This window comes from Eriocheir sinensis, chromosome 54 (assembly GCF_024679095.1).
Source record: "Eriocheir sinensis breed Jianghai 21 chromosome 54, ASM2467909v1, whole genome shotgun sequence".
NCBI classification, from domain to species: Eukaryota; Metazoa; Arthropoda; class Malacostraca; order Decapoda; family Varunidae; genus Eriocheir; species Eriocheir sinensis.
The window spans coordinates 7,952,086-7,962,897 of NC_066562.1; the positions used below are offsets into that span (position 1 = coordinate 7,952,086).

The window sequence follows — 10,812 nt, forward strand, 5'->3', positions numbered from 1 at the left end:
GTGTGTGTGTGTGTGTGTGTGTGTGTGTGTTTGTCTTTCTGTTTGTTTGCGTCTGTTGTGGAGAAAGAGCGATAGGGTACGTGCGAGAGAGAGAGAGAGAGAGAGAGAGAGAGAGAGAGAGAGAGAGAGAGAGAGAGAGAGAGAGAGAGAGAGAGAGAGAGAGAGAGAGAGAGAGAGAGAGAGAGAGAGAAACCCTACTTCAAACACACCTTTTCCTCTTTTTCTTACTTTTCCTCTTTTCCTTCTTATCTCTCTTTTATCATGTGGTGCTGTGTTTTCCTTATTTGTGTTACTTTTTGTCTTGTTCTGATTTTCCTTCTCACGTTTTTCTTAGATATTCTTTTCTTGTATTTCTTTTTTCCCTCTTTTTTTATTTGTCTTGCTTTTGTGTTCCCTTGATTTTCCTTCTCACGTTGTTTCCTTTTTTGTGTTGTTTTAGGTTCCATTGTTTTTGTGTTGCCTGCATTTTCCTTTTTTTCATTGTTTTCTTTTTTCTTTCCTTTTGCTTTGTGTTGCTATTTGTGTTGTCATTATTTTTCTTCCCACGCTGTTTCCTTTTTTGTGTTGTTTTAGGTTCCATTGATTTTGTGTTGCCTGAATTTTCCTTTTTTTCATTGTTTTCTTTTTTCTTTCCTTTTGCTTTGTGTTGCTATTTGTGTTGTCATTATTTTTCTTCCCTCGCTGTTTCCTTTTTTGTGTTGTTTTAGGCTACATTGTTTTTGTGTTGCCTGAATTTTCCTTTTTTTCATTGTTTTCTTTTTTCTTTCCTTTTGCTTTGTGTTGCTATTTGTGTTGCCATTATTTTCTTCCCTCGCTGTTCCCTTTTTTTGTGTTGTTTTAAGTTTCATTGTTTTTGTGTTGCCTGAATTTTCCTTTTTTTCCCTTTCTTTTGTCTTTCATTTTACATTTTTGCTTTGTCACTATTTTCCCTCCCTCGCCATTTTCTCTTTTTTGTGTTGCATTCTCTTTTGTGTTGTCTGGATATGTATTTCTGTTATGCTCTGTTTTGCTTGTTTTCTCCTCACATTGTATTTCCTCGTTTGCCCTGTATTATTTCTAAGTGTTTTTTTTATCACTATGTAAAAAGCTGCATTTATTTATTCATTTGTATATCCATTAACTCATTTTTTATTTGTATTACGTTTTTTTTCTTTTTTTTCACACTTTTTCTTCTTTTTATGCCATTTTTACCTTCCAATTCACATTCAAGTATTTTTTATCATGCTGTTTTTACGTTTTCTTTTTTTTTCTTTTTTCAGGGCTAGAGGAGGAGAAGGAGGAGAGAATAGGAGGAGGAGAGGAGAGGAAGAGAAAGAGGAGAGGAGAGGAGAGGAGTGAAGAGGAAGAGAAGAGGCTGAGGAGAAGAGGAGAGGGAAGAACAGAACAGAACAGAACAGAAGAGGAAGAGAAGAGAAGGAGAGGAGAGGAGAGGAAAGGAAAGGAAAGGAAAGGAAAGGAAAGGAAAGGAAAGGAAAGGAGAAGAAGAGGAAGAGGAAGAGTTTTATCAGTCAAACGATATATTTCTTTTATTCCTTTACTTTGTTTGTCGTCATTCTATCGTCTATCATCGCTTCGTTGTTTGCGTTATATTGGACATTAATTCGATTGCTTTTCATCTCCTCTGTAAACCCCACCTTCCTCTTTTTCCCTTTCCGAGTCTGTGCAATTAATTCTTTGATACCTTGTTCATTTATATTACCTATGTCTTCCATTTTCATTTCTCTATTTCTTCATCATTACTTTCATCTATTTCCACATTTATCAGTCTATACTTTCATTGTTTTTCCATTTATCATCTTTTTCTCTTTTTTTCCATTGATCATCTTTTTCTCCAGTTCTTTTATTCCCGTTTCTTTATTTCGTTTTTTTTTTCGTTACACTTATTCGTCGTTTTCATAGTCGTCATTTCGTTCACTAATTCCCACCGTCATCACTCATTATATTATCACTCAAATCATTCAGTTTTTTTTCTTCATATATCAATTTTTTTATTTCCTTTTGTTCTTATTGTTTTTTTCATTTATCTATTTATCTTGTTCCTTCTGTTCTTCTTATTCGTTTTTTTCATATATCATCTATTAATCTAGTTCCTTTTGTCCTCCTTCATCGCTTCCCTTTTTATTTTCAACACTTTCATTCGTTATATTCACATTTGTTACTTCTTTCGTCATTTTTCACATCAATCCCTCCTTCATTAAAGTTCTTATATATCATCAATTTCACCAAGTTCCTTTTATTCCTCTTCCATCGATTTCCTTTATTTTTTATCCCTTTCAATGGTCATGTCCTTATTTATCACTTAGTGCATCCATTCTCACGTTTATCACTGTTTAATTATTTTCTTATACATCGTCTTTCACACCAAGTTCCTGTTTATTCTGAGTTCATTGATTTCCTTTTCATTTATAACATTTTCATTAGCCGTATTCACATTTATCACATATTTCATCTTTTTTGTATATTTATCACTCCTTTTTCCATCTATTATTTATTTCTCCAGTTCATTTTATTCTACCTTCATTGATTTCTCCTTTCAGTTATCACATTTTCATCTATTCGCATATGTAAAACTCCTTCCTTTCATTAGTTTTCAAATCAATCATCTCTTTCTCCAGTTCGTTTTATTTTACCTATATTGATTTCTCTTTCAGCTATCACATTTTCATTAACTCTATTCACATCCATCACTTAATTCATCTTTTTGCATATGTATAACTCCTTCCTTTCATTAGTTTTCAAATCAATCATCTCTTTCTCCAGTTCGCTTTATTCTACCTATATTGATTTCTCTTTCAGCTATCACATTTTCATTAACCGTATTCACATTCATCACTTAATTCATCTTTTTGCATATGTATAACTCCTTCCTTTCATTAGTTTTCAAATCAATCATCTCTTTCTCCAGTTCGTTTTATTTTACCTACATTGATTTATCTTTCAGCTATCACATTTTCATTAACCGTATTCACATTCATCACTTAAGTCATCTATTCGCATATGTATAACTCCTTCCTTTCATTAGTTTTCAAATCAATCATCTCTTTCTCCAGTTCGTTTTATTTTACCTACATTGATTTATCTTTCAGCTATCACATTTTCATTAACCGTATTCACATTCATCACTTAATTCATCTATTCGCATATGTACGTTTAACTCCTTCCTTTTAGTAGTTTTCCCATTCATCATTTATTTCTCAAGTTCCTTTTACTCTCCTTCATCGGTTTCCTCTTGCATATGATTTCTCTTTCTCTTATTATTTATTCTTACACGGTAATATTTTGGGTCTTTGAAATCTATCGACGTGGGCTTCACATTATCTTCAAATATTCATGATCTTTTGACCCACATTCTGGTAGTGTTTGCTCTACGAATATTTATTTTTTCATTCTCTGCTAATTTTTTTGTTTTGTTTTTTGCAGATTTTCTTTCTTCTCTACGATTTTTTTCTTCTTTGCGAATGCTTCTTCTTAACGAATCTTTTTACTTGACGTTGTTTTTTCATCTCTGCAAATCTTTCTTACTAATCTTACTTTTTTCTTTCTTTCTTTCCTTCTCCTTTTGTTTGTTTCTCCTTTCTCTTAATTTCTTTCTCTTTCCCTTTCTTTTTCTCTTCTGTCTCAATTTCTTTTTCTTTCTTTTTTCTTTTTCTTTTTCTATTTATATTTTTCTTTCTTTCTTCACATTCCTATTTTGCTTTACGAGACATTTATTATTATTATTATTATTATTATTATTATTATTATTATTATTGTCGTCTTCTTTTCAGGTGTGTGTGTCCAGGTGGAGGCTCGGCGCACCTGTCCTCGGCATCCAAACAGGTAAGTGTGTCCAGGTGTTTTTTTATTTCCTTTGTTATTTTTCTTTTCCTCCTTGATCCTCCTTTACTCCTCTCTTTTTTCACATTCATTTCCTTTTGTTTACTTTATTTCCCTTTCCAATATTTCAGTTTCTCATTTCTTTCTCTCTTTTATCTTTCCCTCTTTCCCCTACTCCTTATCCTCTTATTCTTCCATTCTCTCATTTTCATTCTTCTCTGATATATATTCAGTTTTCTTTATCTACTTCATATTCCTTTCCTATCTTTCAGTTTCTCATTTCTTTCTCTCTCTCTCTTATCTTTTCCTCTTTTCCTTATTCCTAATCCTCGCATTCTCCCATTCTCTCATGTTCATTCTTCTCTTATATAGATTCATTTTCTTTTTCTATTTTTCAGTCTATCATTTCTTACTACGAACTCTCATCTTTTCCTCCTTCCTGATTCGTTATCCTCGCATTCTCCCATTCTCTCATGTTCATTCTTCTCTTACATAGATTCATTTTCTTTTTCTATTTTTCAGTCTATCATTTCTTACTACGAACTCTCATCTTTTCCTCCTTCCTGATTCGTTATCCTCGCATTCTCTCATTCTCTCTGTCATTCCCTCCTCTCCCTGTTACCTTTTCCTCCTCTCCTCCTCCTCCTTTCCCTCCATTCTTCCTGCTTTCCTTTCTCTTCCTGTCCTCAGCTTCCACACAGGTAAATTATGGTGACTTACCTGTTTTCACCTGTGTCCTTATTTACTTGTGTCTTAAGCTTGTCACACCTGCTCATAAAAATAAATTAGGCACGTTTCTCTCTCTCTCTCTCTCTCTCTCTCTCTCTCTCTCTCTCTCTCTCTCTCTCTCTCTCTCTCTCTCTCTCTCTCTCTCTCTTGTTTGTTTTTTTAGTTTTTTTTTTTACTCATTTCTCGTGTGTGTGTGTGTGTGTGTGTGTGTGTGTGTGTGTGTGTGTGTGTTTGTGTGTCCTTTGCCCTGACATTTTTTTTCTTCTTTTTTCTTCTTCTTTTTTCTTGTCTTCAACTTCGCTACAATTCTTTCCGTCTCTTTTTTGTTTCTTTTACTTTCCTCTTAGTCGGCTTTTCTTCATTTGGGTCTTGTGTGTGTGTGCGTGTGTGTGTGTGTGTGTGTGTGTGTGTGTGTGTGTGTGTGTGTGTGTGTGTGTGTGTGTGTGTGTCGGTATGTATTTGTATTTCACTTAACATTTCTTTCTTTGTTTTTCTTCTCCATTATCTTTCCTTCTTTTACTTAATTTTCCTCTCTCCTCTATTTTATCTTTTTCCTCTCTTATCCTTTCTCTTTTATCCTTACATCCTTTCTTCCGTTAATCCCTCTATTATCTTCAATCCTCCTCCTCCTCCTCCTCCTCCTCCTCCTCTTCTCTTTGTCAATATTCGTAATTTTCTTTCTATCTCTTCTTCTGTTATTTCCTATTCCCCTTTTTCTCCATATTCCTTCTTTCCTTTGTCTGTTTCCTCACACTCAATCATGCCTCCGTTTTCCTCTTCTCCTCTCGTCCTATCTCTCCTCAAGCAATTTTCTCTCCCCCTCTATCTCTCCATGTTCCATTCTTCCTTCCTATCCCTCCATTCTCTATTTCCTTCAGCCTTTTTTCTCTCTCTCTCCTCCCCCATTCACATCTTTGTTCATATTCCTTTCTTCCTTCCTATCTCCTCTTTTACTGTTTCCTCTCTATCTCTCATTGTATCCTATTGCCTACCGTCTTTCTCTCCTTCCTTTCTTCCTATCTCTCTTATCACTGTTCTCTACCGCCCTCTCTCTCCCCCTCCCTCCCTCTCTCTCTCTCTCTCTCTCTCGCTTCCTCCTTCCAATCTTTCCTCGTTGGTTCCAAAATTCTCTCTCAGGCCTCGGTATCAGTGGTGGTATATTGCGTTATCTGCGTCTCTCTCTGTTTATCTTCCTTATGATCAGTATTTCTCGATAATGTAGGAGAGAAAGAGAGAGAGAGAGAGAGAGAGAGAGAGAGAGAGAGAGAGTGTGTGTGTGTTCGTTCAAATTATCTTCTTCTACTTCCTCCTCCTCTTCCTCTTCCTCCTTCCTCAAACTCCTCCTCTTTCTTTAACTTCTCTTCCTCTTCCTCTTCCTCTTCCTCTTCCTGATTTCCTCCAACTTTTCTTCTCCCTTTCAAACTCTTGCTCCTCCTCCTCTTCCGTTTGCTTCATTTTCTCCTCCTCCTCCTCCTCCTCCTCTTTCTTATCCTCCTCCCCGTCTCCTCCTTTTCTTCCTCCTCTTTCTGATCATCCTCTTCGTCCTCCTCCTTTTCCTCCTTCTCCTTTGTATGTATGTTTGTGTTTACGATTGTGTGTGTGTGTGTGTGTGTGTGTGTGTGTGTGTGTGTGTGTGAGAGAGAATGTGTGTGTTTGTTTACTTCTTGTGTGTGTGTATTAGAGTGTGTGGGCTTGTGTGTTCATATCCCCGCACTCTCCACACGCACTCAGCCGTTCTTTGAGCCTAACAAGCCTCACGTGCGGCCCACACAACCTGTTCTTGGCGTTTATTATTTATCTCATGTGTAGCTACGAGAGGGAGCGAGCGAGCTACCTGCGTGCTCTTGTGTATGCTCCGCGCTGATTAAATATTTATACCGGCATCATTGGCTCGCGGCGAAGGGAATTCAATCCTAATCTAATTACAGGCAGGTGGGAAGGGGATTAATGAACGCCCAAACAAAATCACAGGTACGAGACACACCTGTGCGCGGCATTACCTATTAATTAAGGGGAAGATGGAAGGAAGAAAGGAGGGAGGAGATTAGGAATGTGAATAAAAAAGAAGGTTGAAAGGAGTTGAAGGAGAGGAGTGAGAGTAAAAAGGTGTTAGAAAATAAGAGATGAAAAGGAGGGGAAAGAACAGAGGGTAGGAAGAAGTGAAAGGAGAGGAAGGGGGAATAAGGGAGAAAGGAAGGAGGAAGCAAGAAATGTGAATGAAGGGAAAGAAGGAAGGATAGGAAGCAAAGGGGAGGAGGGAGAGTAAATGGGTTAGGAAATAAAAGATGAAAAGGAAGGGAAAAACAGAGGGTTAGAAGAAGTGAAAGTAAGGAAGAAAGGAAGGAATGTGAATGAAGGGAAAGAAGGAAGGATAGGAAGCAAAGGAGAGGAGGGAGAGTAAATGGGTTAGGAAATAAAAGATGAAAAGGAAGGGAAAAACAGATGGAAAGAAAAAGTAATCAGAAAACCAAAAAAAAACAAAAAAAAAAACAAGTAGGTCAAAATTATTAAAAGGAGACAAAAGACAGGAAAACAGGTATAAAAACGAGGTACAAAAAAGAGTCCAGACAAACAAAAGGAAGGCAAAAATTATTAGTGAGGGAAATGAGTCAGTATTTATTATTAGAGGGAGAAAACAGACATTATTTATTGTATTATGGGAGCGGTAAGTCAGCCTCGTGGAACCGAATTAAGAGAGAGAGAGAGAGAGAGAGAAGGAAGAAATGAAGGATCGAATATTCCAACCGAGAAAGGAAAGAAGAAAGTCGAGGTCGTTTTTAAAAAGTGAATTCTGGGATTATGTTTAAAAATGGATGCAAATGCAGCGGTGAAATGTGAGAGGAGGAGGAGAGAAGAATTATTGAAGAAAAATAGTCGGGGTTAAATGTATATATACCATGGCTCACACACACACACACACACACACACACACACACACACACACACATGCACCAGAAAACAAAATTAAAACATTAGAAAGAATAATAAACTAGACTAAGAAGGTCTCTCTCTCTCTCTCTCTCTCTCTCTCTCTCTCTCTCTCTCTCTCTCTCTCTCTCTCTCTCTCTCTCTCTCTCTCTCTCTCGCTCACACATTCTCTTTAGTATTTCGGGAAACTAAAGAAAAATGTGACGAGAGAGAGAGAGAGAGAGAGAGAGAGAGAGAGAGAGAGAGAGAGAGAGAGAGAGAGAGAGAGAGAGAGAGAGAGAGAGACGGAAGGAATAATGAAAGAAAAAGAGAAAGAAAGAAAGGCACAAAGTAAGAAAAAACGAGAGGAGACAATGAAAGAAAAAGAAAGAAAAATGAGAGAGAAGGAAAGAAAAAGAAGGAAGGAAGGAAGAAAAGAGAAAGAAAGAAAAGCAGAAAGTAAGAAAAAACGAGAGAAGGAGACAAAAGGAAAGAAAAAGAAAGAAACATGAGAGAGAAGGAAAGAAAAAGAAGGAAGGAAGGAAGAAAAGAGAAAGAAAGAAAAGCAGACAGTAAGAAAAAACAAGAGAAAGAGACAAAAGGAAAGAAAAAGAAAGAAAAAGGAGAGAGAAGGAAAGAAAAAGAAGGAAGGAAGGAAGAAAAGAGAAAGAAAGAAAGAAGGAAGAGAAAGAGAGAATATGGGAGATGAACAGAAGATTAAATATGAGCAATGCATGAAAAAAGACATTAACTACTTCATTCCTCAAATATAAGATCTCCGCAATGAAAGAGCAAAAAACTAATCTGTGAACTGTTGCAAAAAAAAAAAAAAAAAAAAGCTAATTGGTCGCTAAAAAATGCCCATACATGAACATCGGAAAAAAAGAAAAAAAAAATAGTCCCCCCCCCCTAAAAGAAAATGTAAATGGTTCTTAAAAATATTCTATATAAACATATCAAAAACTATCAAACTTTCAAAAACTATCAAAAAATAATATTAGCGGTTGCAAAAAGATAAACTGTAAAAGACTTCGAAATAAAAACTCTGTCTGTCTGTCTCTCCGTCTGTCTGTCTATCTGTGTTTCTGTTTGTTTATATGTGTCTATGTCCATCTGTCTGTTACTTTGTCTCTGTGTCTTTTACCTGTTCGTCTGCTTTCACTTTGTCTATCTGTCTATCTATGTCTATCTATGTCTATTTATCCGTCTATCTATCTATCTATCTGTCTACTTCTCTCGCGCGCTCCAATTTATTCATATCAAACCAAGGATCGTTCTTTACAAAATCCTTGACATAAGCTTTTTTTCTTCTTTTCGTAAGCTGACCTTCGGAACAACGCGCGTAATACCAGCGAATGAACAACAGAATAGCGAGCGTTAAAACGTTAGACGAGCGACATTTACCAAACCGCCGATTATCCGAGCCGAACCAGGCGGACAATGGTGTGAAGGTGCTGATTAGAGGAGAAAGCGTGTGTAATGTTGTCTCCTCTCTGATGATCTTAATTGTAGGTTTTGTCATCGTCTTGATTCGCTTGTCTTTTCGATTTTGTCTTCTGGCATTTTCTTAACTTTTGTCTTCTCTCGTTTTCTTTATTTCATCTTCTTCATTGTCTTAACTTTTGTCTTCTCTCGTTTTCTCTATTTCATCTTCTTCATTTCATCTTCTTCATTGTCTTAACTTTTGTCTTCTCTCGTTTTCTTTATTTCATCTTCTTCATTGTCTTAACTTTTGTCTTCTCTCGTTTTCTTCACTTCATCTTCTTCATTGTCTTAACTTTTGTCTTCTTTCGTTTTCTTTATTTCACCTTCTTCATTTCATCTTCTTCATTGTCTTAACTTTTGTCTTCTCTCGTTTTCTTTATTTCATCTTCTTAATTGTAGGTTTTATCAGAGTCTTGATTTGCTTGTCTTCTCGATTTTGTCTTCTGGCATTGTCTTAACTTTTGTCTTCTCTCGTTTTCTCTATTTCATCTTCTTCAACTTCTCTTTAATTATCTTTTATCATCCTCTTAGTTTTTCTTCCACCTTCATTTTTATTTCATCTTCCATCATCGTCTTAATTTTACCTTCTATTTGATTTTCTCGTTTTCTCTCGTTTTCTTTATTTCATCTTTTATCGTTTTCTTGATTTCAATTTCTCTTTGTCTTTTGTCATCCTCTTAGTTTTTCTTTTACCTTCATTTTATTTCATCTTCCATCATCGTCTTAATTTTGCCTTCTATTTGATTTTCTCTTTTATCTTTATCTTAAAATTAACCTCTTGTCATTTTAATTCAATCTTCCATCAGCTTCAATCTATCTTTCATAATCACCCCAATTTTAATCTTCTATCATATTAGTTTTATTTTCTTTCACTTTTTCACTTTCACTTCCATCATTCTTTCTTTCATCATCATCTTCATTCTATCTTCTATCATCTTCATTCTTTCTTTCATCATCATCTTCATTCTATCTCCTATCATCTTCATCAGTCTTTTTTTCATCATTATCTTCATTCTATCTTCTATCATCTTCATCATTCTTTTTTTCATCATTATCTTCATTCTATCTTCTATCATCTTCATTCTTTCTTTCATCATCATCTTCATTCTATCTTCTATCATCTTCATCATTCTTTTTTTCATCATCATCTTCATTCTATCTTCTATCATCTTCATTCTTTCTTTCATCATCATCTTCATTCTATCTTCTATCATCTTCATCCTTTCTTTCATCATCATCTTCATTCTATCTTCTATCATCTTCATCCTTTCTTTCATCATCATCTTCATTCTATCTTCTATCATCTTCATCCTTTCTTTCATCATCATCTTCATTCTATATTCTATCATCTTCATCCTTTCTTTCATCATCATCTTCATTCTATCTTCTATCATCTTCATTTTACTACTTATCATCACTATCATTCCATCAATTCATCAACAAGTCTTCCGCTGGTAAAGAAGAATGACATATCACTTTCGTATTCTTTTTCACTCTTCGTTGACGGTATATCCTTCCGGCACGACCTTCACCGGGCAAACGAATATATACGTAATAGCCAGGTAGAAAAAAATCTTTGCAGGTAATCAGAAGAGCGCCCTAAAAAAATCTCGTAATTCTGTCTGTCATATTTTGTTGGAGGACGTGATTGCATTTTTGTTCAGTCTATTTTCATCCGGGTGAGTTGAGTAAGTCCGTGATCAGGTTGTATTTTTCCTTATGTGTTGTTGACATTTGCAGGGGTATTTGTTTCATGTAGCGATGATAATGATACTAATGACAATATAATAATGGTAATACTTATATGTTACTACTAATAATAACACTGAGTCAACAGCAACAATTATTTCTACTACTACTACTACTACTACTACT

General features: G+C 35.5%; 1 protein-coding gene across 2 annotated transcripts in view; it reads left to right on the forward strand.

The window, feature by feature from the left end:
- Window positions 1-3,766: 3,766 nt before the first annotated feature.
- The window catches only part of LOC126983711 (lachesin-like), a 196,614-nt gene continuing 189,568 nt past the window's right edge, over window positions 3,767-10,812 (forward strand). For both annotated transcript variants that reach the window (XM_050836765.1, XM_050836766.1), the window contains exon 1: window positions 3,767-3,819. The gene's annotated coding sequence lies outside the window, so the exon portion shown is untranslated. The remainder of the gene's footprint in view (window positions 3,820-10,812) is intronic.